The sequence below is a fragment of the Pseudorasbora parva genome, chromosome 24 (assembly GCF_024679245.1).
Source record: "Pseudorasbora parva isolate DD20220531a chromosome 24, ASM2467924v1, whole genome shotgun sequence".
Taxonomy (NCBI): domain Eukaryota; kingdom Metazoa; phylum Chordata; class Actinopteri; order Cypriniformes; family Gobionidae; genus Pseudorasbora; species Pseudorasbora parva.
The window spans coordinates 8,661,588-8,686,162 of record NC_090195.1 but is presented as its reverse complement, the minus strand read 5'-3'; the positions used below and the strand labels follow the sequence as shown (position 1 = coordinate 8,686,162).

Genomic DNA, 24,575 nt, shown 5'->3' with positions numbered 1-24,575 from the left:
CTAATGTTGTTTAGACGACTTCAGCTTGATAAAGAATTATTTGTTATTCCTGCAATAATTGCGCTGTGTGCCGTCGCAATATGGCCCAGCTGTCTGGGCCTTCCTGTTTGGACCGTGACGGAATGGTCAACAGGGGGCAGTAGACCGCTTTCAATGGCGTGAAATTCAACATGTCTGATTCCTTTGTCTGCTGGTCTTTTAAAAGCCAGTTACCAGAGCTGCTTTCTTTTGCCATTTACCTTGAATATTGAATATCATATTGATATTATTGAAGTGATTTTTATCGAAGGGGAGGAGGTGGAAGTGGTGGCGAATTGTTGCGGGTGGTTTTATAAATATATAGTGCACAGTTGCCTTTTTCAATTGAGTTGAATGGAAGCAGACTAATCACGTTTCATTCAATGCAACCTCAATATTCATCACAATATTTGACCCTTTATACATGTTTTTGATTATTCATTTCATTATCAGTCATCCAAAATCTGAATTTTAAGGAATCTTTTTAAGGAATGTTAATATGTATAATGACGAAAGTAATTTCGTATGAATTGATTATTCCCATCTGTCCATTGGGAATAATCTCAAATGGGAAGAAAGCCTCTTTAAAATCATGTTAGGCCTTTTAATCTGAAATGTGCATTAAACCTTACATTTTTCCTTTCCTACTGGCATTTTCTCCACTTTAAGATGGATACCGACTGTTTTCCACTGTGACAGAAGCACAAATCTAGCCTAATAAACGTCTGCATGTATTCGCAATTAAATAAACAATCTATTATTTCTTTTCTCTGTGCCTACAGTGCCGTGTCAGTCACCATATGCCGGGAGAGAGGAGCAGGGAGTCGTATCACGATGGTAGTTTTTTGCTGTTGCGAGAGGGTGGTGGTGGGGGGTGTCAGAGCCGAGGGCTCACGGTGCATGTAGCACATCAGATCTCCCTCAATTAATCCAACATTAGGTGCCTGGGATCCACGAGTCAGTGCTTTTGGAAAGCATGTGTGGCTCAAATCTAATTATTCTCTCCCTTCCTTTGAGCCGGAGAGGGTGGAGAGAGATATAGCGAGAGAAAGAGAGAGAGAGTGGCCGTCCACGTAGCTATAGGTTTTGTTATGCTGTGATTTCTCTCTCTCCCTCGCTTGCCCGCTCACTCCGAACCCCCTTCTACCCCCACCTCCTCCTCTCTCTCACTCATTCTCCATCTCTCTCTCACACACACACGCGCCAAACACTCTCTCTCTCTCTCTTTCTCTCTCTCCTCCTCTGCCTCTCTCTCTCTCCGTCTGTCTCTCCCTCCCTCAGCTTCACTCGCTCTTGTGCTGTAAGTTCATTTGCTGTGTCAAGCAACAACTGGCTCGGGAGTGGGCAGTGGGTTTTGATCCTTTTGTCAAGCGTCCCCTCTGCGAACGTGTACCGCTTCCACCTGCACACCACAGGACTGCCCGCCTGGCTCGCTCTAACACCGCCGTACCGTCCTGGGTTTATCACGATCAGGCATCCCACCTCGCTTAGGCGGGCGGCACGATGAGATGCTGAAGGTTTGACGGGGTAAGTCGCATCCACATGTGGACTCATCGCTTCTTCTTCTTTCAAACATATTGATTGTTTTATGTCTGTGTGATTGGGTGTCTTTTTTTAAAATGTTTGTCATTTTTGCCAGTGTGGTCTACACCTCCTGATGCTTGTGTCAAGTGTCTTGTGAAATTACCATATTCATGGGCTCCATTCAATTAAATTGCAATCAGTGAAGGGTCCGGCTCTTTCAGGGTTTTTTTTTTATAGTGTAGGGTGGAATAGCGCAGATCACTTGTTTAGAAAGGGAGGAGTGGAGAGAGGTAGAAAATACACATTTGGTCATTTTTTGCTACTAAAATTCATTCAGAAAAAATTCTAAATAAAAAAAGGCAGTGAGTAGGTTCTTGCATGAAGAGAGTAGAATAAAAATAAATAAAAAAAACTATAGGATCAGAATACATAATTCATGGGAGAGAAGAAAAAAAGATGCTCCCAGAGGAACTTTAGCAAAGACAAACAACGCAAAAAAAGCTCAAAATCCATGCATAGAGGCCATTGATTAACTCCTGGAGTTCTGAGGGGTTTGGTCGGGGGTCGAGTCCCTGGTTGCTCTGAGTGTGTGTGTGTGTAGTTTCAGAAATGGACAGAGAAAGCGAGAGCCCTGGGGCTATAGCACAGGGGGAGTGTGCCCTGCGTCAGGGTGGCTGTGTGTGTGTGTGAGGTGCGTCTCGTGGTTTTGCAGACTGGGGGTCTGGAGAGCGAGCGAGCAGCCGGCTGCTACGCTGACGGTGTGTCCGTACGGTGGCTTTTGTTGCATTTGTGATCGAGTCCAGCTTCTCCCTCTTGTTCTGTCCCTCTCCATCTGCTTCTCCTCCAGTTTCTTGTGCTGCCTTCTCCCCGTGTCTCTCGTGTGGATTTCAGCATGAGAGCTGATTGTGTGTTTCTCGTTTTGCGAATGATCGGTGTAAAATAGAAAAATCTATTTGGGTAGGTAAGGTATGCAGACTATAATTCAGTAGGTTATTGTTTAAGAGGTGTAATTTTTTTAAATGAATATTTTTTTAGCAGGAAATAATGTGATAACATTTATAATCTTACAAATTAATCTTTTTGTTTTGAAAAAAATGTCATTCTGATAGACTGTGTTTTATTGATCGAAATATTATTCTGTAAATTAAGAAAAAAGCTAATAATATTGGAAACTCATGTTATTGTGAATTAAAAATATGAACAGAAACAGAATACATTTTATTTAATACTTAAGGAAGGCCTGTTGGTTTAAAAAAAATGATCCTAACCGAATTAGTTCAAAAGTGGAAATTGTATTCTTTTAAATAAAATATAAATATTTCACAGTTATGTTTGTCAGCAGAAATAAATGTTTTTTTTTAAATAGTGACACCACAATAAAATGGCTAAATGCATTAAATTATAATTAATATTAGTAACCAATCATTCAGTGTTAATGAATTTTAAAGACCTGTTTTGTAATAAAATACAATATTCTCTGTGTAACATGATGCATTAATACAAGTTACATTTTTTTCTTTATCAAAAGAAGCCTTCTCTCATAGACTAATCACACAGTTTAGCCCCCACCCCCTTTTTCCCTCCCCCGTCATACTCAAGTGGGGTGTAGAGGGGGGCCGCCATGCTTCATTTGAGTTCGTGTCTCCATATAGAATTCTCCTCACGGTGCTAATGGACTGTTTGGCTAATTTTTCTTCCCCCCCTTTCTATATCATTTAGACAGATGAGATGTGCATCATGTGACGAAGTGGACCATAGTAGCGTTTCTATCTCCATCCTAACCCCCAGTGGTCTGTGTTTTTAGGTGAACCCACTACAGTGGACTATCGTCATCATCGGAATCACCGCCGTGGCAATGGGAGTCAAGACATGGACGCTCGCCGGAGGACCTCCGCTGGGTCCTTGCATCCCAGGTGAGTTTATGCTGTTGGGGGGTGGGGGGGTGGGCATTGGATTACCCATAACCCCCTTCCACCATCCCCCGCTCCTTCATTAAATGCACCTTTCCCCCGAGTGGCCCTGTGAGAGCACAGATTGCTGGGAGGAAATAGCACAAAAAACACTTACCACATATTTCCTCTGAGGCGTTTACTGAACAAAAATGCACTGTTAATTTCTGTTTGCAGACGAGCCGTTGAGGGGCCCTTGCCTTGCGCTACAAAGCGTCTTCAATCAATTGTTTTGAAAAGGCCGCGTTTTCCGAACGGCCGCGGACGATGCCGGCGGTTCTGTTGTTTCTCTCTGTAAAAGACTCTCTTCGGTGACGGGTATTCTTGGGTGGATAATACGGCTCTCGTTGTTATTGCTTAAGAATACGCGTAGTCGAGGAGAGTCATATCGGCGGCGCCTGCAATGGACTAGAGAGAGCGTTGAATCCAGAAGGCCCACCTGCCTGCACACACACACATGCGTTTGCTAACGCCGAGGTTCACGCCCACATCCATTTATTGAGTCAGCGAAGCTGCATTTCCTGTTTGTGTGTGATGCTTGTGCTGTTGATTTATCCGCCTGCTCCTACTAAACATCTTTTCAGCCACCGGAAAAAGAAAAAACTGGGGTGTTTGTTGTGACTTGAGTCGTGCTTTAAAATGCTACAGCATCCTCACCGAAAGGGAAAGCTGTATACTGTAACGTGCCATGCGGGGTTGTAGATGCATTGCAAATGTGTTCGGTTTGTGCCGTATATTCTTTTCTCAGGACCGCGCACGCACTCTACCTTTTTAATGCAAATTGATTTTGAAATGACATTTATCAGGCAGGCTTTCCATATGGAGCTCCGTGAGAGCTAGAGGGAGGGAGAGTGAGAAAAAAATGGAATGAAATGTCCACGATGCCACTGACAGCTAAATTTATGCGGATTGTAAAGGAACACACTGCAGATAAACAGTTACCACAGCTTTAGATTGACTGCGGCGTGGCTTCCCGTGTAGGCACGCGTATATCATGAATATGTATCAGGCGAGCGTATGATGCTGCATTCTAACGCCCGTGAAATCCATTTAGGGGACCTAATAGGATCTACTCGACTTATGAAAGCGTGCGATCAGATCTGATAAATATACATGAGATTGTTTTATGAAAAAAGTATTCTATTGCTTTTTATATTTCAGTCTGTTTCGCATCCAAACAAATAGATTGGGTTTGGACTGTTGATGTATTGATGTGGACGATTTGTAAATCTGCAAACATTTTAATTTGTTCTCCATTATCATGCAGCACGTTTAAGTGATGTATTAGCATTTCAGATAGACTAAAGGCAACAATCAGCCCGCTCTATCCTTGATCACTCTGTAATTATCGTTCTTTCGGCTATGTGTTTAAATGAATAGAGAGAAAAGAGGTGCGGAGGAGGAATATTGTTATGCTTTACCACTAGGGGACCCACACAACTGAAAATCTGAGGAGATTTATATCAGTTTTTAGTCAGTTGCTTAACTTTTTGGGGTGCATAGATTCAAAACTAATGGGAATATCGGTTTAGATACAAATAGTTTTAGATATAACAAGTTTGGACAGCTCAAAAATAATGTGTTTATTCTTAGCATGTACACTCAAAATAGAATTTAATTTATTCCTTTATTAATTTATGCTAACAGTGCCTTAGGTGTGACAATTGTGAAAAAGGTCATGCAACCCATTTGATTAACAATTATATGTTATTCTAGAATATTTAAATATATTATTACAAATATATATTTTTTACTAAAATATTCTAGTCTCAAAGTATATTAACAGAATGTCTCTCTTATATCCTTTTTTATTGATGCTGTTGAGTAAATATCTCGCTGTTTAACTTCCATCTGTCTGCAGTTTATGACGTGATGAAATTATTCAAGCCTCTGCAGCTCATTTTAATTTGCTCTTTATGGACATTATTTTTATATGCACATCATCTTTGTTCCTCCCCCTCATATTATAAATAAAGCTTGATTTAAGTCAAATTATGATGCTTTTGTATATTTTGTCCCTTATACTGTAGGTGAAGAATCAGTTTGAATGTAGGTCATGACCAAATATGAAAGCCAAAAACAAAACAAAAAACACATTACAAAATACATGCATGAACACAAAAAAACTAAAACAAATCATGAACAGAAATTATATATATAGATAGATAGATAGATAGATAGATAGATAGATAGATAGATAGATAGATAGATAGATAGATAGATAGATAGATAGATAGATAGATAGATAGATAGATAGATAGATAGATAGATAGATAGATAGATAGATAGATAGATAGATAGATAGATATGCTTCAAAAAGCATTTTTCATAATGTTGAGAATTATTTTTATATAATTAGTGCAGACCTGGATTTGCCTTTGATTTTTTGTTGGCTGAGCTTAGTATTTGTCAGCTTTTAATTTATTTTTCAAAATGCAATGTAGCTCCAAAAAACAGACATAATTGATGTGTTTCTGGTTATCATCATATTCATAAGAAAACAACTGCTATGTTTTTTTTTGTGACAGGACAATGTCTATCCCTCTATATATGATTATTTAGCTGTCAAATTCGTTTTTCTGTTTATGTCTCTGTGCTGCTCTCAAACATTTGAAATCATTTAGTAGCAAAAAGCCTTAAATTACAGGCCACATTTTGCAAACATAAGCTTTAATGAATTTCGATGGATATGAAATATTAACAAGAAGTGGAGCATGTTTGTCAGTATATTATTTTTCGGCCCTTTCCATATATTGTCGACTCACCAAATGACGTAAGGCTTTGTAAACATTTAAGGTTTGATTAATTCAGATTATGGAGTATTAGTGTGTTTTTATTTTTTATTTAGTGTTTTTTGCAATTGATAATCCTTTGACTAATGGATAGCCATTCAACTAATTAGTTTACCCTCCGTGATTGTGTTGGTTGGTATTTACAGGGTTATTTTTTATAGGCTCTGCATTTTTAAGTGAGCTCTTCAATGGGATGTTACTCATTTTCTTGTGCATGATGTCATGATGCTCTATCATCCCCTGACTTCCTTCAGGACCATAATGCTCTTCTCCACAAATAAGATCAGTGGCATTAATCAATTGAAAATGTGCTGCATTAGCATATGTTGCACTCAGCACAGGAAATGGACGCTATGACCAACCAAACGTTTGGACACACTTAACTGAATTTGGGATTCTTGTGGTTTTAAAAACCTTTTGTTTTAAGATTTATGCTTAAATGCTTAAATCTGACCCTGGACCACAAAACCAGCCATAAGTCGCACAGCTATATTTGTGGCAATAGCCAACAATACATTGAATGGGTCAAAAGTATCAATTCTTCTTTTATGGCAAAAATCATTAGGAAAGATGCAGGTTCCATGCAGATATTTTTTTAATTTTCTACCGTAATAATATAAAAAAATTATTATTAGTAGTAATATGCATTACTAAGGAGTTTATTTGCACAACTTTAAAAGCGATTTTCTCAATATTTAGATGTTTGTACCCTCAGATTCCAGATTTTCAAATAATTAAGTCTCTGCCAAATATTGCCATATCCTTACAAACCCATACACCAATGGAAAGCGTATTTATTCATATAAATCGTACAGCGTATTTATTCGTATAAATTACCCTTATTACTGGTTTTGTGGTCACAAATGCTATACACACAGTAACAGTCGAAAGGGGATATTTATCATTAATGTAAAAGTTCAATTAAATATGAGGAAAATATTTTATATGTTTTAAATATTTTAAATATGAGGGAAGAACAAAACATTAGGTATTTATTTGCCAAAAGTATTTGGCAAAAAAATACAGGATTTGTTTTACTTTGCAAAATGCTCACAGTAAAAAAGCATACATTGACTAAATCATAATCAGTTATTAATAATTTGTTGGTTCTCTCTTGTTTTTGCATGTGTTCATAATTTCTTTGAGTCTGACCAAAAATGATGTCCACACACTTTGGCATGTTGCACTGCGTTATTCAAATAAAACAACTGACTCTAAGCACATACAGCTTACAAAATCATAAACATGCTTTTATAGCATTTGAATAATGGGTGATCGATTTTTCTAGAGCAGACCTCACCTTTTCCCATTACTTTATATATGTATAATTTTCTTTTTTATTCTCTTTATATTTGACATGAATTACCATGTAAAACCTTTATTTTTAATGTACTATTAATGGATAAAGTGGGCAATATAGTGAAGGAAAATCAGCCAAAATGTATCCAATGAACTTCTTCAATATTGTTTGAAAAGCATCAGGATTGTGAATTGGTTGAGCTAATGATTTTCTGAACATATTTTGATTTCTATAAATGTGCTTCAAAAATCTGGAAATGAGACAAAAGGCTAGGTGTGTCTGAACTTTGCAACGTTCAACCTCACTACATCAAGACCTCACACCCTTTCAAACAGTCAACTTTACTATCTCTAAAGCTCATAATCCGGGCCTGTTGAGTGTCACAGTATGTCCATTTCTTACGACGTAGGCCACTAAGCCTCGTTACTTTAATGACCTGTTTTGTATTCTTCCATAAGTGTGAGATCGGTTATCACGTGTATCGTTTCAGAGATTAATTTCAGGCGGGAGGTGAAGCACGCTAAGCTAGTGAAGTCTAACCTGCAGATATATTTAATAAGGTTACACTATGGATGGGCTTTAGGTTGGTTTAAATAGCCGCCTATGAAATGTACCCACATCAGTGGCTCGCTGATAGAGGCTTAGCAATCTATTTAAAAAGCAATTTATTTCCACAGTATTGGAGCTGGTGCAGATTGAACGCCAGAGTGAGATCCTCCACTTCCAAATTCTCAGTGGACACCTCTCATCCCATTCTGGTGCAATCTCTCTCTCTCTCTCTCTCTCTCTCTCTCTCTCTCTCCTCTCTCTCTCTCTCTCTCTCTCTCTCTCTCTCTCTCTCTCTCTCTCTCTCTCTCTCCCTCTCTCTCTCTCTCTTCATCTCCTCTTTATCGCTCCTCTCTTCACAAACTCGGGTGACTTATATTCCTCCAAGAGTGTTCAGTATAAACCCTTTTGGCCTGAAAAATCCCCAACAATGTCAAGATCACACTCTAGACTAGAAAACACAGTTAAGGGCTTTCACTGACAGTAGGAAATTAAATATTAGACACTAAAGGTGTCTGTTTCTGAAGTGTGTGCATTGCAAAAATGATTTTCTTAATCAGTATTTTTTACTTGTTTTATTGTAAAAATATATTTTTTATATAAATATTGTACTCGATGCAAAATTGTCTAAAATATTTTTTTTGTCTTTTAAAATTGTGGATGGATGGATTGATGGATTGACTAATAATAGATAGATAGACATGGATGAAATGATGGATGGATGGATGGATGGATGGATGGATGGATGGATGGATGGATCGCTGGATCAATGGATGGATTGACTGATAATAGATAGATAAACATGGATGAAACGATGGATGGATGGACGGATGAAAGGACGGGACAGACGGATGATGGATGGATGGATGGATGGATGGATGGATATATAGATAGGTAGATGGATAGATAGATTGACAAATAGTTTTGTCTTTTAATATTGTTTTAAGGGTAATAACAAAATAATTGATCACAAGAAAAAAATATATATATATATATAATGTATTTTTTGCTCACAAAGGCTGCATTTTATTTGATAAAGTTAAATGAGTAATATTGTGCAATATTATTATGCTTAAAATATGTTTTCTATTTGCATATATTTCTTCATGTGATGGTAAAGCTGAATTTTCAGCATCATTACTCCAGTCTTCATTGTCATATGATCCTTCAGAAATCATTCTAATATACTAATTAGCTGCTCAAAATTCTTACTATTATCAGTTTTGCTGCTTAATATTTTTGTGCACTGTAAAAAAAAAAAAAAAAAAAAAAAAAGTTGTTTTTTGTTGGTTTAACTTAAAAAATAAGTAACCTGGTTGCCTTAAAATGTTGTGTTTATTGAACTTAAAAATTTGAGTTGATACAATGAAGGACATTTGTTCAATAAATAGAAACTCAAAATATTATTGTATCTGAACCACATAAAAATGTGATAAATCATGAAAATTGTACTATTTGGCATGTTTCACTGCGTCATCAGAAATAAACACACACAATTACCCAATATGCTTACAAAATCGTTTAATAATATTTTAATAAAGGTTATCGAATCTCAAAAAATGTTCATTGTATTAACTCAAAATTTGAATTTCATTGAACTCAAAATTTTAAGGGAACCAGGTAACTTTTTTTCTAAATAATTTTTTACAGTGTGGAAACTGTGATACATTTTTCAGGATTCTTTGATGAATAGAAAGTTCAAAAGAACAGCATTTATTTGAAATATAAATCTTTTGTAACATTATAAATGTCTTTACTGTCACTTTTGATTAATGCGTCCTTGCTTAAAAATGTATTTATTCATTTATTTCAGTTTTGATTCATCCTGTTTTGTTGATTTACTTTATTGAAATAACATCCTTAAAACAAGCTAAATATTAGATATAATATATTACTAAAAAGACAAAGGTCTAAACAGAATAATTTCTGCAGTGTGTATGTGTGTGTGGTCTGTTTCCAGTAGTGAAGAGAGTGATAATTGATTATTTCACCATGCCGTTCATTCATCTCCCCTGCTCACATGCAGCTCTGTAAACTGCTGTCTCTCCCCGGACGCACGCGTAACGAGGGCCAGGCCTCCTGCTTTCTCTGAGCTATCACCTCAGAGAGAGAGAGAGAGAGAGAGAGAGAGAGAGAGAGAGAGAGAGAGAGAGAGAGAGAGAGAGAGAGAGAGAGAGAGAGAGAGAGAGAGAGAGAGACTATGATTAATCAGATCTTCTAAATGCTGGCTACCCCCCAGAGAGGCCCCTTCAGAGAGAAGCTCTTAGGTCCCCACCTCCCGTAAACGCAGGGTGTTCAATCTTCACAGAGAGCTTCATTGTCAAAACCAAAGAGAGAAGGGGGGGAAAAAAATCACACTTTCATTTTAGGTTCAAGCAGAGAGCAGGAAAGCATCTCCTGTCTGCTTGCCTCAGTACAAATTCACAGATCACTCAGTGTTCAATAACCACTCCTGCTCTCACTGCCTGTCAGCGTTAGCAGCTCTAGTGCTTGTTATGGCTCGTATTTCAGTTTCATTGTTTTTATGCTTGCTTGTTTGTTTCATTCTGTCCGGTCTTTAATGAGTGTCTTTTTGAAAATACCGTAATCTGAAGATTTGAAGGTGTATTTTTAGAAGCCAAAAGAATTGTCATTTGTATATGGGGCATGTGAAAGGACGGAATGAAAAATAACTCCACATTTTTTGTGATAGTTATTTTTTAAAATATACTTACTGTTATTGAAATTGACAGACAGACGGATGGACTGACTGGATGGATGGATGGATGGATGGATGGATGGATGGATGGATGGATGGATGGATGGATGGATGGATGGATGGATGGATGGATAGATAGATAGATAGATAGATAGATAGATAGATAGATAGATAGATAGATAGATAGATAGATAGATAGATAGATAGATAGATAGATAGATAGATAGATAGATAGATAGATAGATAGATAGATAGATAGATAGATAGATAGATAGATAGATCAAATCTATCTAAAAAATGCTGGGTTAAAAACAACCCAAGGGTTGAAAATGAAGTAACCCAGCAATTAGGTTGTTTTGACCCATTGATTGGGTTGTCTTAAGCAAATATTTAACCCAACCGCAGGGTTAAATTGCTGGGTTAAAACAACCCAATTCATTTATTCATCAATGCTTGTCATGCGGTAGATTAACAGTTCACTTAAAAGAACTGGTTGAAGAGTTTGTTCATGAATGGATTTCACTGTTTTCAGTGCGTGTTGATGATTCACTAAAACAATTTCAAGAATCAGACTGCACTGTTTGTATGATTGTGTATGATTTTGATTCACTAGTCATTCGTGAAACTGTCTACCCTGGTTGTGCTGTAGCCTGTATTTGAATCACGGAAAAGAACATGTCTTTTATTTTTATGTTTTTATGAATCAGCATGCAAGAACAAAGACATGCCATTATTTCAAAACCATTTCATCTTTTAATATTGAATTCGGAGTGCACACTTTTTCTGTTGAGCTGTAGATTCAGAAAGGCAATATATATATACTTTAACCACAACAACTATAAATAGTGTGAAGTCCTAGATCATTCTTATTCATTGTACATGTTTCTAAATCTGGATCTGTTTATTTTTTCTTTTGTCCAGGGACAGCAGAACATCACCCTTCAGAATATAGTTTACAGCTAACCTCATGTAACATGATATTTCATTGATACATATTTAATGCAAACACAATTGCTTTTGAATATCTCTCCACTGTCCCTCTTGCTGCTTCTTGGGTCCTACGACCAAAGCCAGTAATGCACACTGGTGTGTCATTCACATGCTAAACAGGGGCATCCAGGCACTTGTCCCCAGACTTACTAATCTATTGAGTCCCGAGACACAGCCTTTCCTCCACGCCGTCTGAATGTGTGAGCAGCAACGCCATCTGCAAATACCAATAGGAGAATATCAAGTATTCTTTGAGGCCGTATTAGACCCACTTTGAAGGTGAAAGAGAAAGAGAGGCTGGGATTTCCCCCCCCCCTGGTATTTTCAAGGTCCTGCGATAAGTAACTGACTTTGATATCCGGCTGTCTGTCGGAATGATCTTCACTGGACTCAGAGGTGTTATTCTGAACGTCTGTCCTCCATCTGACCCTGCGAGATCTCGCTCCGGCTGCGCCCGTCCCTTTTATCAGCGCTTTAACCGGTATTCTGTCGCCTTTATGTGACCGCAGTTCTCAAATAATTAAAGAACGTTTTAATAAATATGAAATAATGAATTGAAAAACAGTCTGCTAATGTGAAAAACATATTTATAAAAAAAAAAATATATATGGATGTGATTTAAAAAAAAAATTTGAATCACCTTCTGGATCATGGATTTTTAGCTTTATATTGAAGGATAGATAGATAGATAGATAGATAGATAGATAGATAGATAGATAGATAGATAGATAGATAGATAGATAGATAGATAGATAGATAGATAGATAGATAGATAGATAGATAGATAGATAGATAGATAGATAGATAGATAGATAGATAGATAGATAGATAGATGGATGGATGGATGGATGTATAGAATCATGGATGGATGGACAAACTGATAGATAGATAGATAGATAGATAGATATATAGATAGATAGATAGATAGATAGATAGATAGATAGATAGATAGATAGATAGATAGATAGATAGATGGATGGATGGATGGATGGATGGATGGATGGATGGATGGATGGATGGATGGATGGATAGATAGATAGATAGATAGATAGATAGATAGATAGATAGATAGATAGATAGATAGATAGATAGATAGAAGGATGGATGGATATATAGAATCATGGATGGATGGACAAACTGATAGATAGATAGATAGATAGATAGATAGATAGATAGATAGATAGATAGATAGATAGATAGATAGATAGATAGATAGATAGATAGATAGATAGATAGATAGATAGATAGATGGATGGATGGATGGATGGATGGATGGATGGATGGATGGATGGATGGATATATAGAATCATGGATGGATGGATAAACTGATAGATAGATAGATAGATAGATAGATAGATAGATAGATAGATAGATAGATAGATAGATAGATAGATAGATAGATAGATAGATAGATAGATAGATAGATAGATGGATGGATGGATGGATGGATGGATGGATGGATGGATGGATGGATGGATTGATGGAAAAACTGATAGATAGATAGATAGATAGATAGATAGATAGATAGATAGATAGATAGATAGATAGATAGATAGATAGATAGATAGATAGATAGATAGATAGATAGATAGATGGATGGGTGGATGGATGGATGGATGGATGGATGGATGGATGGATGGATGGATGGATGGATGGATGGATGGATGGATATATAGAATCATGGATGGATGGATGGATGGATATATAGAATCATGGATGGATGGACAAACTGATAGATAGATAGATAGATAGATAGATAGATAGATAGATAGATAGATAGATAGATAGATAGATGGATGGATGGATGGATGGATGGATGGATGGATGGATGGATGGATGGATGGATGGATGGATGGATGGATGGATGGATAGATAGATAGATAGATAGATAGATAGATAGATAGATAGATAGATAGATAGATAGATAGATAGATAGATAGATAGAAGGATGGATGGATATATAGAATCATGGATGGATGGACAAACTGATAGATAGATAGATAGATAGATAGATAGATAGATAGATAGATAGATAGATAGATAGATAGATAGATAGATAGATAGATAGATAGATAGATAGAAGGATGGATGGATGGATATATAGAATCATGGATGGATGGACAAACTGATAGATAGATAGATAGATAGATAGATAGATAGATAGATAGATAGATAGATAGATAGATAGATAGATAGATAGATAGATAGATAGATAGATAGATAGATAGATAGATAGAACCATGGATGGATAGATAGATAGATAGATAGATAGATAGATAGATAGATAGATAGATAGATAGATAGATAGATAGATAGATAGATAGATAGATAGATAGATAGATAGATAGATAGATAGATAGATAGATAGAAGGATGGATGGATATATAGAATCATGGATGGATGGACAAACTGATAGATAGATAGATAGATAGATAGATAGATAGATAGATAGATAGATAGATAGATAGATAGATAGATAGATAGATAGATGGATGGATGGATGGATGGATGGATGGATGGATGGATGGATGGATGGATGGACAAACTGATAGATAGATAGATAGATAGATAGATAGATAGATAGATAGATAGATAGATAGATAGATAGATAGATAGATAGATAGATAGATAGATAGATAGATAGATGAGAGGATCATTTATTCTTGTTTCTCTCTCAGGCTTGAGTATCATTTAGATATGTACACACAGTGTGTGTTGTGTGTGTTGTGTGTGTTCTGGTTCTACTCTACTGAGCAGAGACTGTCATTGTGACTCTTAACTTAAATGAACTCTAATGGCAGCCCTCTCTCTCACTCCGCCTCCACCCCTTTCCTCTTTCTTTCTTTCTTTCTTTCTTTCTTTCTTCCTTTCTCTCTCTTTCTCAAGAGATCGAAATCTTTCTCTATTTCCCTCTGTTGCTCAGCCTAATCTCTGCAGGTCCGTGCATGAGTCACTCTGTCTGCCCACCCCATCCCCGAGCTGGACAGAGACAGTGGGATGCACTTAATGATGGCCTTGTTGAGTAATTCATTATTGATGATGCCTGTTTTCAGAAGCATTATGGGGGCTGATTTCCCTCTTCTGAAAGACCACGTGTCCACAAGGCTAACCCCACATCTAATTGGCTCTAAATGTAATGATCAGCCCTCATTTACAGTCAACATGAAATTTTAAATGAACCAATTAACTTTAATAATTGTTCTTTTAATAACAATTCTTTAAATATATATATATATATATATATATATATATATATATATATATATATATATATATATATATATATATATATATATATATATATATATATATATATATATATATTTATATATATAATTAAATAATTGTTATTAAAAGAACAATTATTAAAGTTAATTGGTTCATTTAAAATTTCATGTTTATATATATATATATATATATATATATATATATTTCATATATATATATATTATTCTAAAGAATCATCTACATTTTCCCCCCCTTTGCAAACTGAATAAAAAGGGTGCAGACGATTTTTGTTTTATTTTTTTAATAATTTTTCTCATAAATGGTGTAGACTTTTCAGCAGTTGTAACCAAGGCCTTGTGGGTAGGAAACAATAGCCTAATGTTTATCATACAATACAATCCTATACCATTTCCAGCTGAATTTTCACTTTGAATACATAAGTTAAATATGGCATGCAAGCATAAGAAACATTATGGAAACCAGGGCTAGTTGACACACTGGTGGAATTGCACGAATCCCTTGTAGATGGCACAATCCCTGAATGAAAAATGTATATATATTATGGATCATAGAAATTCTGGCAATAGCCTCAATATACTTATATTTTATTCAGTATAAAAAGTATTGATACAAACAATTCAAAATAAAGTACAAGTGCAACATGCCAGTAAAATTCTATTGTAATCAGTTATGTGTGCCGCGTGGAGTTGCTGCTGCTTGTAGTATTTCAAATCAGTCAATTTTTGAGGTTATTAAATTTAGATTTCGATTATAATAGTAGCCATTAAAATCGGTGATACTGTCTACACTGGATGCGGTGCAACGCTACACAACAAATACCAGACAGTAAACTGATGGCTCGTTCTATTTATGACGTACCACAAGTACATACACAGGGTATTCTCACAAAAATGCGTATAAATAGTACGAGTGTGCAATGTCGTGGAATGTATACGGCAAAACTCATTTTGGCGTGTCTATGGCACGCTGTTTTTCACGTGCATATGAGACGCATTTTATGGCGTATTATACATACGAACCCCCCACCCCACCACCCTAAACCTACCCAGGCGCGTGTCATATATACGCCATAAAGTGCGTATCATATGCACGCGAAAAACAGCGTATCATATGCACGCCAAAATGAGTTTTGGCGTATACATTCCACGACATTGCACACTCGTACTATTTATATGCATTTATGTGTGATCGGGTTGACATACACCATAATCCCCCCTACACCAAACTTTACACTTGGCGTAATGCAGTCGGTTAAGTACCGTTCTCCAGGCAACCGCCAAACCCCGTCAATTGGATTGCCAGACAGAGAAGCGTGATTCGTCACTCCAGAGAACATGTCTCCGCTGCTCTAGAGTCATGTGGCGATGTGCTTTACACCACTGCATCTGATGCTTTGCATTGCATTTGGTGATGTAAGGCTTGGATGCAGCTGCTCGGCCATGGAAACCCATTCCATGAAGCTCTCTACACACAGTTCTTGAAAGTTGCCAACTTGTGCGCCTCAGCATGCGCTGACCCCACTTTTTTTTTTTTTTTACGTGGCCTACCACTGCATTGCTGTTGTTTCCAATTGCTTCCACTTTGTTATAATACCACTAACAGTTGACCGTGGAATATTTAGTAGTGAGGAAATTTCACGAATGGACTTATTGCACTGGTGGCAACCTATCACAGTACCACACTTGAATTCACAGAGATCCTGAGAGCGATCTATTCTTTCACAAATGTTAGTAGAAGAGTCTGCATGCCTAGTGCTTGATTTTATACACATGTGGCCATGGAAGTGATCGGAACACCTGATTTCAATATTTTGGAAGGGTGTCCCGACAATATAGTGTATATATTTATAAATGCTATATGCAATTATAACATATACAACATGAATTTCAATTATCCTCATTTTTGATAGATGTTTAAAATAAGCATATAAAATACTGCTAGGGAAAACACTCATTTGTGTAATTGAACTTAAACTCTTATAGACTGTGTGATGTCACTTAAATAAGAAAATAATGTAACATACAAACATGTGCATCAGTGTTGCTTTTAAAAGTCGTAATCGCAGTGGAGCACTCTGTCATAATAAGAGCATGACAATCCGACATGCCGCTCTCTTCCAGGTTAAACAGCAGCAGATGGAGATTGTCTCTGGCTTCGTTTGTGAGCAGAATTAATTAGCAGTCACAGCAGCTGACACATCAGTTTTACACTGACCTGCAATTAAGAATAACACTTCTTTTTGGAGTGTGTGCATAGAACGGCCGTTTCATTGGCGACAGCGTGCTGCTTGATTTGTAATTAAAGTTTCTTTGGTCTCTGAGGCATTACGGGAGTAAAGTGTAAACCTGAGGAGCACATGAAGCTCCCAGACAAATTTTAATAACTGATACATTTATTCCACTTAATAGCTTTGTTAAGAATCTGGGGGAGCTGTGTTGCTGTATGCTGTCAACAAAAGGCAGCTGCCTTCTAAAGGGCTGTTCACACGAAATTATACTTTATTTTTTCAATGTACACACACTAGACAGACACTCTTAACTTTTGCACTCCTTAAAGCTACTTAACATGACAGAAACATTTTAATTAACAAAACTGTATTTAAAGTGTAATTTGACTGTTTAGTTTGCCTAGAAGAGGGCGGGGTTTATGAGCTATACTGGGACAAGCCTCCTGGGGGGTCGGTCGAGACGTTTTGGCTTCCTTTTTAAGGATGTGTGCGGCACGCAATCATAGACTGTAGAAAAATATTTAGAAACGTAGGTTTGTAAAGAGCATTTTTGAAGCCCCAAAGCTGGCCATTGCCCTCTTGGCAGCTCGTCACTGATTATGGGGCGTGTTTCAACCGAACCAGGAAAGACCTCAATTGGACAGACCTACAACCAATCAGAGCAACGGAACGACGCATAACGTTAGTTGTCAAATGCCAACAGAACTCAACTGCACTGTGTTGCCAAGTCCGCGTTTATTTCCGCGGGTTGTTTTCCATGTCTGTTTGTTGAAGCGACTATTATGTGATATATAGACCCAGGAATGCGAATTTTAGCAGACAACCTTGCCAAAATAACACATTTTACCCCCCAAACGCCATTTCCGAGAAGATATTGTTTAGGGCTAGTAGTTGACGGGTTTTGTTGTAAATCCTTGGCAACCCTGTCTGCACGTGCGCCGGAATAAACGATCTTTGCCGGTGTTGTAAACAAAAACAAAAAGATTTGAATGATACACAGAGTACTTACCATCATGATCATCATTTCTGAGAGAGATAGTGAAAGTGAATGCATTTGCAAACAAGCTCTCCGTTTAGGATTTGAACAAATATAATCCAAGCCCCTTTGATGACGTGGATGATTACGTTACTGTTTATCATCTGTTCGTCATTGTCTGAAGCCCGCCCTGATGATTTCATTGGTCCGAACAGTTTCTGTTCGGAGATAATTACTCCTCTATGGATCGAGTCCAGACCAACCCGCCCGAGCTCAAATGTTGTGTGCGGGGCTGAGTTCGGCTGGCATCCAGGCTAGGTTAAACCATCAATATGCACGTCGACACTGCCTACTAGTTGTCTGCATGCGTAACTGCATGTCGATGCGGACAACAATGCAGAAGTATAATGATAAACCGGCCCGTAGCCTACGGCGTAGATCAGACACAGAAGTATAAATCAACATTAACACTGTGCCTGAATCCGAAATCGCCCTCTAAACCCTCATTCACTATTCCCTACGTTAGTCCACTGATATAGTTCACTTGAAGGAGTGAATGAAAACGAGTGCGTGAAGTCGGACATCCATTGATTGTAAATCGGCCGTACACTCGTTATCGCGGTGCATTGGGGACTGAATGTTGCACCGCATCCAGTGTAGACAGCATCACCGATTATAATGGCTACTATTATAATCTAAATCTAAATTTTATAACCACAAAAATGGTCGGATTTGAAATACTACAGGCAGTACAAAATACCAGAGGTGGAAAGTAACGAATTACATTTACTCGCGTTACTGTAATTGAGTAGTTTTTCTGTGTACTTCTACTTTTTTAAGTAGTTTTAAAAATCTGTAATTTTACTTTTACTTAAGTACATTTTGATCAAAGTATTGTACTTCGCTACATTTTAAACCACATCCGTTACTGAGTAAAAATAAATCATTAATGCAAAGAGAGGAGGAAAAAGACCGCGATCCGGAAATGACTAATATTGAATAGAGGGCGCGGGGCGCGGGAGAGAACATGCGCGCAAATATCTGATGGAGACGAACAAGACAGACGTCAGTGACGCAGACCCAGGTGAAAGCAAAACGCCGTCGTGAACTCCTGGCTAGTATGGAAATACTTTGGATATAGAAAAAAATAATGTGGTGTTGTCCTGGAGGATATCAAATTTGCACAAAATGTGGATGCAAAAGAAGAAACACATAGAACATGTTCGGGCACACATCCCTCTGTGCAAATAAAGGTATGTTTATAACTTAGGCCGATTGATTTCTGTGACGCAGAGGGAATCCCGGAATCCAGTCATGAACATTAACTTTACATTATAACGTAGATTTGGTGTAATACACCACGCAAACTGGTGGATGAACTAAAAACTCGAATGTAGAGCTGTAGGCCTTAGAAATAAATCAAATCGCGACATGGTCTGTGAACATTAAAGCACAACATTTGTAACGCTTGTGTCCGGGTGAAAAATGCGGATAGCTCACTTAATATATCTGGAGTGGATGCAAACACGGAGGCGATTGACGTCAAACAGATCGCGCTTTATTTCCCGCTGAACTCTCATCACAAACTCCATTTCCGTCCACAGCATTACTTAATAAAACAAAATAACTGACTGTTAGCAACAGAAAAACAGAGAATAATCCCCACACATGGGAGCTCAAAACTCAGTGCGCACATACACAAGATGCAGAACTCGTTTTCAGGGAGCGCGCGCAGCTCTTAAAGGGGCCACACTATATTTCTACTCGTTACACATTGAATGCTATATGAATATATGATCTGCTTGTTCTCTCTCTGTGAATGAGCTGCTCCGTCTACTACATATGGACATTATTCTTAAACATTTTTACGAATTAATGATAAAAAATAAGTTGTTAATCTAATTCATAATAATTTATTGAATTTAGTTTATTAGACATGTTTTATTGAAATTTTGATAAACAAAATAAACAAATGGTTTTAAGTTTGTTATAATAAAGCATTTGTTCAACCAAATAAAAAAAAGACCAATCTTCTTCATTCATTTAACATCATTTTAACAAGTGATAATAACCATCATTTAATAATAGGTACAGTAAATGTTTAATTGATGTTTTCTGAGATAGTTGTCATATCGTGAAAATCTCATTCTATCACAACCCTACAGGGTAGAGTCCCCCACCCCCACTGTTAAAAAAGTAACTAAGTAACTTTTACTCTGAGTACATTTTAAATGAGCTACTTTTTACTTTTACTTGAGTAAATTTTTAGACCAGTAATTTTACTTGTACTTAAGTAAAATTTCATTGAAGTAACAGTACTTTTACTTGAGTAGAATATTTTGTTACTCTTTCCACCTCTGCAAAATACTGCAACTCCACGCGGCACACATCACTGATTACAATAGATTTTTACAAGCATGTTGCACTTTAAATTGTTTGGGTCAATACTTTTTATATTGAATAAAATATAATTATATTGAGGCTATAATCTGAATTTTTATGATTCACCCCCCCCCTTGCAATGCATTCTGGGATTGTGCCATCTACAAGGTACTCGTTCTATTCTACCTAATGTTGCATTCTGTTCAAACGTTGGAATTTAGTGTAGAAACTAGCATAGAAAAATAAACCTTAAAAAACATCAATAAATCATGATGTTACATAATGATAGAAACATAAATCATACACTTTTAGTTTGCCCAAAAGGGGGTTTTCAGAGAACAAATTATGGTTCCTTGAAGAACCTTTCAGTGAACAGTGTGAAAAACATTATTAAGAATATTTTTACACAATAAAGAACATTTTGTTCAAAAGAGAAGTTCCAAAAATGCAAATAAAGAATCTTTATTTATAAGAGCATAGCATTGTTTATCCTTACATTTTTTGTTGACAAGCATCTACAGATATAACATTAGCATTATGATTTTGTGCCTTTTTACATCATCTCCCAGACATCGGTCAATCGAACACCAAAATTGGGTCTTAAAAGCATCTCAAAATGCTGTCTAGGTATGCAGCTCACTAGGTTTTAGAGCACAGGCTATGTGACAGCTTTATAAAAGGACTAAGTTTGACTGAAATTCTTTGTTCCTTTTGTCACCCAAACCCCCAGAATGCATTGGGGCAAGAGAGTGCAGCGATAAGTGCGAGGCAAAGATGCATTTGCTCCGCAGCAGTGGCCACGGTGCAGATGTTGCAGGTTATTTCCGTGAAGTTTCATCATTATGTTGGGACACCGAACTCTCTGGTAATCTGCCGCTCTTCTCCGGAGTGGTGTTTGCTTTGGCAAGGGAACACTTCAGCAAGCGTGCATGTCTCTGTGTGTGTGTGTGTGTGTGTGTGTGTGTGTGTGTGTGTGTGTGTGTGTGTGTGTGTGTGTGTGTGTGTGTGTGTGTGTGTGTGTGTGTGTGTGTGTGTGTGTGTGTGTGTGTGTGTGTGTGTGTGTGAGAATTAATATTAGTTTGAGAATGTTAAAACTGTGTTGTATTGATTTGTAAATGTTATTTGTGTGGTAATTTGATGTTTGTGCTGATGGGTTTTGAAATCAAATATCATTTCCATATGGATCTGTTACATTTTAGACTAAACAGACAAGGTGAATTTCAAACAGGGAATAGTATTTTGTGTTTACTTGTTTGCATACAATGTCTTTGTATCATGACATGTGAACTACAGATGTCCATAAAGTTATTGTGTGAAGTATATAGGTGTCAAGAATGTAGAATATGTTGATTAATTAGATGCCACACCCTGGGATCCCTGGATTTTCCATAATGGCACCTTTTTCTCGCTACCAGAAACAGGCAAATATCCACATGTGATGTGCAAGTACAGTATTTTACTTCATTACGTACTGAAGTACATTATACTTTACCTAAGCACATTCATAATAACTTCACTAAACATAAAAAAAATAATCCTCGTTCAGAGGATTCGTTCAGTCATTTTTTTTCGGGATTAAGGTTAACCCGTTTAAGAGCAAGCTCACACTACAGAGCTATGAGGCCACATTTACACTGCAGGTCTTGATACACAAATCCGATTTTGATTTTTTTGACGACCCGCTTACATTGTTAATACCGTATCCGATATTTGCATTTACACTATACACTGGCGAAACAGCCCAAGACGTTCTGAAAAGGAAATGAAATTGCGCGACATGCAATGGACGCAATGGCTGCAGACTAAATGATAATTCAATGTTTTGCTTTCTGCACTATCTTTAAAGGGTTAGTTCACCCAAAAATGAAATTGATGTCATTAATGACTCACCCTAATGTCGTTCCTCACCCGTAAGACCTCCGTTCATCTTCAGAACACAGTTTGAGATATTTTATATTTAGTCCAAGAGATTCTGTCTCTCCATTGAAACGTATGCACCAGTGGCGAGGCCAGAAATTTTTAACTGAGTGGACCTTGGTGGAATAGGGTGGACCTCAATGACTACTCTCAAATTACACACATTTAACAATATGGGACAAAATCACTTGACAGTAAATATAAGCTATATTTGATTTATTTTTTGCCAACAAATTCATAAAATTCATATACAAAATTAATTTATAACAAGCAGCTACAAAGCCTATTGCAAGGAAGACAAATATAGATATTGTGCTGCTATATGACCACTGTAACAAGACATCAGTGTTCAGTAATTGGGTTAATTTTAAAATGGAATAACCAGTTCTTGTCACTTATGCAACTCAGTATAACTGTTATCAAACATGTATTTGCAGCTTAACCTGTGAGAATTTCGTCTTGTGTTATGCACCGTGGCCCTTGTTAAAAGTTTATTTCACTAGCAGACGTAAACTTATCTTCCCATCCCCTCAACAATACGTGATTGGCTAAACATTACTACTAAGCTTATTGATTGGCTGTTGCAATAAGGCAGTTATATGAAAATGTTTTCGCTCTACCGTAATTATTTTTTAATAGGGCTGTCAATCGATTCAAATATTTAATAGCAATTTAATCGCACATTTTTAGCAATTGTAAATCTAAACTTAAGTTTTTAATACTCTAATCAACATGAGTATGGACAAATATGCATGCTTTATGCAAATGTACATTTATTATTAGTGAAACCATACTTATTCAATAATAATCAATACAGCATGAAGATTAGACGTATCAAAGGTCATAGATGTTTATCTAAGAAATTATTCATGTCTCTTAAGCCTAAAATTAAAAATTAAGTGTAAGTAGTGATTTCTCTCATTTTAAGAATATAAAGGGAGTTTTTACACAGGAAGTTTAATTCAGACCAGGGCAAAGTTCGTATGAAAAATTGGTAATGTGTACCAGTGAGCGCACCAGAGCCACACCACACCCGGAGGAGGTCCATAGTCAACGAGTAGGAATATAGTGCGGCCCCTTTAAGAGACGCGCGCTCCCTATTGAACTGCCGGTATTTTGCGTGTGCGCGCCGAACTGGGCTGCGATTTACGTGGACAGTGTGAAGAACATGGACTCGGGAGCGCGCTTGTTCAGGAAAGTAACCTGTGCATTCGTTTTAGCCGATTGTAATGTATTTAGTTCAATAAAACAGGTGTACTGTAATCGGTGATAATGATTTACCTCAGACATGAGCGAGAGTGAGCTGCAGTGCATCGCGCTCAGACTGCAGAGAATGCGCTCTGTGAAAAAAACGCACTTTTCTTTCTGGAGTCTAATAAAAGTTAAACAAAAAATGTGGTAGCTTATGTTGGCATTTGGCAATAACTGCTCTTTTGGTTTAGAATCTTAATGTCAACCCTTTTCTTTCCCTATTAATGTTTGGTGCTGCATCCTTTGCGTCTGACTGCTCTCACTTTTTCCAACTACGGGCTATGCCACAGATCAAACAGAAAATGCGCGCTGCGGTAAAAATAAATTTAGTGCTGTTAAAATGAATTTGCGTTAACGCGTTATTAACATATTTGACAGCCCTATTTTTTAATGAAACTTTTTGTACGTGTTTGTGTTGTCACATAGGCATATTCTTTCTGCTATCCCAATTTTTTTTTTTTTGTCTGTTCTGATTGGGTGGGCCAGCCGTCAATCTGAGTGGGCCAGTGCCACCCTGGCCCTTATGTAGCCTCGCCCCTGGTATGCACACTATACTGTCCCTTTCCAGAAGGACCAGAAAGCTAATAAAAACATCATCAAAGTAGTCCATATGTGACATCAGTTAGTTAATAAGAATCTCTTGGAGCATTGAAAATACATTCTGATCACAAAATAACAAAAACTACGACTTTATTCAGCATTGTCTTCTCTTCCTGGTTTGTTTTGAATCCTCAAATAAAGATTCAAATGGTTATG

The 24,575-nt window shown here is 37.1% G+C and overlaps 1 long non-coding RNA gene across 2 annotated transcripts in view; it reads left to right on the top strand.

Moving 5' to 3' along the window:
* Positions 1-1,180: 1,180 nt before the first annotated feature.
* The window catches only part of LOC137064055 (uncharacterized), a 32,726-nt gene continuing 9,331 nt past the window's right edge, over positions 1,181-24,575 (top strand). The window contains exons 1-3 of one of the 2 annotated variants that reach the window (XR_010901478.1): positions 1,181-1,545; positions 3,347-3,455; positions 3,669-5,509. This is a non-coding gene — a long non-coding RNA (uncharacterized lncRNA). Of the gene's footprint in view, positions 1,546-3,346; positions 3,456-3,668; positions 5,510-24,575 lie in introns of those variants that run through there. The other variant, XR_010901477.1, reaches the window with a different exon arrangement.